This window comes from Alligator sinensis, unplaced genomic scaffold (genome assembly GCF_000455745.1).
Source record: "Alligator sinensis unplaced genomic scaffold, ASM45574v1 scaffold1198_1, whole genome shotgun sequence".
NCBI lineage: Eukaryota > Metazoa > Chordata > Crocodylia > Alligatoridae > Alligator > Alligator sinensis.
This window is the reverse complement of record NW_005843980.1, coordinates 18,219-23,008: the sequence shown is the minus strand read 5'-3', so window position 1 is coordinate 23,008 and position 4,790 is coordinate 18,219.

Sequence of the window (4,790 nt, the reverse complement as noted above, 5' to 3'; positions counted from 1 at the left end):
TTTTCCTAGTGTGAGCTATTCTGTGATTAGCTATTTTCCCTTTAATTTTCCTGTCATTAAAAATATTATAGGGGTGTGATCTGTTACAGTGTTAAAATGAATAATTCAAAATGAGAGTGTGCTCAATAAAGAGCTACTGCTGCTTTTTCACATTTTGAAAATTATATTTCTACTTCAGATAAAGTCTTTGAAGCAAATGCTACTGGCTTGCCTTTGCCTTTGTGGTGTTGCATTAAGACATCACACATAGCCTGATTAGCGGTATGCAGCTCCAAGATAACTGGCTTTTGTGAATTTGGATTGATAAACATTGTGGCATTTGCAACAGCCTGCTTTAGAGCAACAAAAGCCTTTTCCTGTTCCTCCCTCTCTACTCCGGCCCCCCCCCGCCCCCTTTTTTTTAAGGAGCTGATTTGAGGGTTTAGCTATTTTTGCCTATTAAAGAATGAAGCCTGTGAGTCCCAAAGACCGTCAGACCCTTAAGGTCAGTTTTGTGTGGGAGGGAGCGAGCATTTCTAAAATGGATTTAACCCAATCTGACCGAGGGATTCTCCCTTCTTTTTTCAAAGTAATTCCCAAATATTGTTCTTCAGACTGAGCAATTTGAACCTTTTTACTACATACTTTAAGTCCCGTTTCTCGCAATGTTTTAAACAATCGCCTTACTATTTTGAAGTGCTCTTCCTCTGTTTCAGTTGCTACGTGAATGTCATCTACATAAGCAAATACATTCCCAGTGGCCGCATCTACATGAGACGATGACTGCGCTGTCATTTAGTAGATGTATAAACAGGTACTGAATAACTGCATAGGAACCAGAATTACCAGCTTTTCTGTGGTGCTGACTGCGCAGTAGCTTGAGACTACTGCGCACTAGCATTGTGGGACGCTTTCTGCCAGATAGGGGAACTGGTTTTACTAACTGTTTTCTTAATGATTCCCTGCTTTTCCAGATGCGTTTTGACCTCTCTGATTCCGAATTCCACCTCTGGTGACAGTTTGTATTGTTTTTGGAAAGGAGAAGTTGACTCTTCAGTGGGGATTTCTAGTTTGACTGTTCCACAATCTTGTTTGCGCTTAATCCAGAGGTCAGGAAACTGATACAGGCAACCCCCGCTTAACGCTGTTTCATTTAGCGCTGTTTCGCTATAACGCTCATTTGAAATTGATACCTGATTTCACTTACTGCTCAGCGAGTTTCGTTGTAACGCTTGCGGTCGCCGTCTTGGGTCATTAAAAACAATTGCGGTCGCCATCTTGGGCCGCCAGATACTTTCGGTTTTGCTTAACTCTCGTTTTGCTTAACACTCGTTTTTTCAGGAACCAATTAAGAGCGCTAAGCAGGGCATTCCTGCCCATTGCCTTCCTTTACAGGAGGGGTTACATCTTTTATTGGGAAGACCCAGTGAAGATCTCTATAAAACAATTCAACTGACTTTCTTCATTTTCAAGCTGGAATATTTTTCTAGGAATATCAGTTATTGCTCCTAATTTTGTAAGGTTATCTACCCCTAAAATGCCAATGTTTCTTTTACTAATTGCTTATCAAAGTTGACTTCAATTTCTTTTCCATTTACTTCTGTGGGGCTTTGTCCTGTGGAAGGGACCTTTTCAGATGAACCACTGGATCCTGGTTCCTTCCTACCAATTGCCAGGTTTCTTTGATGTCTGGGACAACTTCATAATTAGTTGCTACACATAAAACAGTAGTGGATGCCCCTGCGTCCACAAGCACGGGGTAGCTGACTTCTTCAAACATTGCTCATTATGTTGGGGTGCTCCTAGGGGTCTGTGTTAAATTTTAACTCCCCTGGGGTACTGGAGGAATGACCCTGTCGTTGCTGTTAAGTAGAGAGCAGTAGGTTTGGACTGTTGTAACTTGGTTATGTTTTCCTCTTTCGATACTTGTTCTTGTCTGTGTTCCACCTATTCTTGATTGTTGTTTTTCCCAGGGTTTTCCTGACTGGATATGCTTCTGTTTTGCCAACTCAAAGCATATTTTTCCAGTATGGCCAGTTGTCACAACCCTCTCAGTACTGTTTCAGTCTTTTAAAAAGTTCTCCCTGATATGGTCCCTTTTTAAGACTTCCTTTCTCTAATTTCCCTGGCCGCTCTCCTTTTACTGCAGCCACTTTGCCAGACTTGACACTTTTGATATCTCATACTCCAATTCCATGCATTAGTTATTGTCCTAATAATTTAGTTATAGGCATTTGTAGAATCAGTGTCCATTGGGACTTTTGTCTTCGTGGCTGGATGCGTCCTACTAAAGAGCATTTGTTTTATACAACCCCACGTCACTGCAATTGTTTTTGTCCATCATTCTGGTGAGTGAGCGTAGTTGTTGCCACATTACAGTCTGTCTGCATAAACCTGCCGGTGCCCTTGTAGACATTGTTTGACCTTACCAAGAGAAACTAGTCTTCCATCTACAGCATAGACAGAGTTTATAATCCCTTGTGTTAGAGCTCTGATACTTATTCCATCTTCAGTCTTGAACCTGTGGTCTTATCCTTCCCAGTAAGGACCCATAGCTCTTTTTAAAGCTTTCCTCTGATCTCCCAAGGTCTATCCCTCAGAGCTTGCCTCTCAAGAAAATGCGTGGATAAAGTTCTGTGTGTTCTTTTTATCTAATGTCCCCAGATTTTCTAGTGCATGTCTTACTCCTTCAGGTTTCAGTAAGATCTCATTTATTTCTTCCTTTCCAGTTACATGCCACTGATCTTGATAACTATTCCCTTTTAGGCATGTTTCTTGTTCTAACTGGAGCCGTTTGCACATGGCTCATAAGGATCCTGATTTTTAGAATGAATTATGTCATCCCAGCCAGGTTCATTGCTTTGTTTGGGCTTTTAGGAATGTTTAAAACAATTAGACTAGAATTAACATAGCTCTGGTTGTAAAACATATAGATGTGATTGAATTTGTGTATTCTTTTGTTGACGGTTTTGGAAACGCTGACTTACTTCGCATGAGGTAACTGATTTTCTCTTCTTATAGGGGCAAGTTGAAGTAAAAGGAAAAATTCAAGCCAAGGTTTTAAAAATATAAATGCAGGCATAAATAGTTCCTGATTCTTGGTGACTTCATTATACATTGTTGTGATGGTTATAAACTTAGCTACACTGTTGTTAAATTTGGGAATATTTACCACTGTATTGCTTTCTGAGCTTCTCTCACTTTTACCTCTTCACCCCGCTAAAAGTCAAGACTTGTTTTTACAGAAAAATGCGGTTGTTGGTGGATTTAGCAAACTAAGAAAAGGTGGGGAGGAACAATTAGTTCTGCACTCAATGGCAAGTACCCAGTTTCTGCAAGCATGCTGGGACAGACCTGTAAATGCTGCAGAATGAAAGGCAGACGAGGTTCTTTGGGTAGATGTGATATCTTTTATTAGACCAGGGGTAGGCAATGTCTTTTGGCCGGAGTGCCGAAAAACCAGTGTCTACCTTGGAAGGTGCCAGAGTGCCGGCATGCCAGAAAAACAAAACAAGGCCGGGGGAACATGGCAGGAGGCACTACATATTAGTAGAGTTAATAATCATAAATGTTGCCTTTTTATGGTAAATACCAGATTTTCTAAAAATTGTAAACCTGGTGACAATAATTAGAACTTTGGATGCTACCTTTGCTCTTGTGTACTTGTTTTGTGCGGGTCCCCCCACAACAGCCCCCCAGCCCTGCTCGTGCCCCTTGCCCCCCACCCAAAGCCCCGGCCCCCAGCCCTGCCAGAGGGGACCCCCAGCTGCCAGGGCTATGGGGCCAGGGACCCAGGTCCGCAGCCTCCTGCCCCCAACAGAAGGCACTGGCTGCTGCAGCGGGAGCAGGAGCCAGCTCCCCCACTGCTGCTGTCTGCTGTGGGCTTGGTCGGGGCTGTCTCCTGGTAGCAGCGTGCACTCCCGGGGGACGGGATGGGGGGCCTGTGCCGCCCAGATCTGTGTGAGGGGCAGCGCGGGTGTGCACTGCGGGCTCGTGCTCCCCGCTGTGCTGCCTCCCCCCACCATCTCTGCAGAGCAACGTGAGGAACCCGGCACGGCAGGGCACAGCGGGGAGGCGCACGAAAGCTGCCTGCCGCTCCGAGCTCCCCGCTGCCCTGGCCACGCTTCCCCTGCAGGTGGGGGCAGCAGTGAGGGGCACAACACTCCAGAGGGCCCAGGGGAGGGCAGCAGGGCCGGAAGCGCAGTGTGCGTGACCTGGAGCGGTAGCGCATGGAAGAGCCGCGCAGAGAAGCTGCCTGCTGCTGCAAGCGCCGCACTGCCCTGGTTACACTTCCCCTGTGTGCAGGAGGGCAGCAGTGCAGGCTTGTGCCCCTCGCTGCTGCCCCCACCTGCAGGGGAAGTGTGGCCAGGGCAGTGGGGAGCTTGGAGGGGCAGGCAGCTTTCGCGCGCCTCCCCGCTGTGCCCTGCCGCGCCGGGTTCCACACGTTGCTCTGCAGAGGTGGCAGGAGGGCAGCACGGTGGGGAGCATCACTGGCACCTGCTGCCTCCCCGGAGCCCAGGGCTGGGTCCTGGATTGCTTGCAGCAGGGCTTGCATCCTCCCAGCCACCGCCTGGGAGCAGCTCGGGCTCCGTGGCTATCAGCAGCTACCCAGAACCTGGGCAGGCTGTAGCCGGGAGGCTGCAAACAGCTGCTGCCTCCCTGCCCTGGCCCCAGCTGTCTCCCGGCCCCGGGCTCTGGGAAGGCAGCAGGTGATGGCACCGCGCCCATCGGGGCCAGGGCAGGGAGGCAGCAGCTGTTTGCAGCCTCCTGGCTGCAGCCGGGCCAGGCTCTCGGGGAGACGGTGGCGCCCC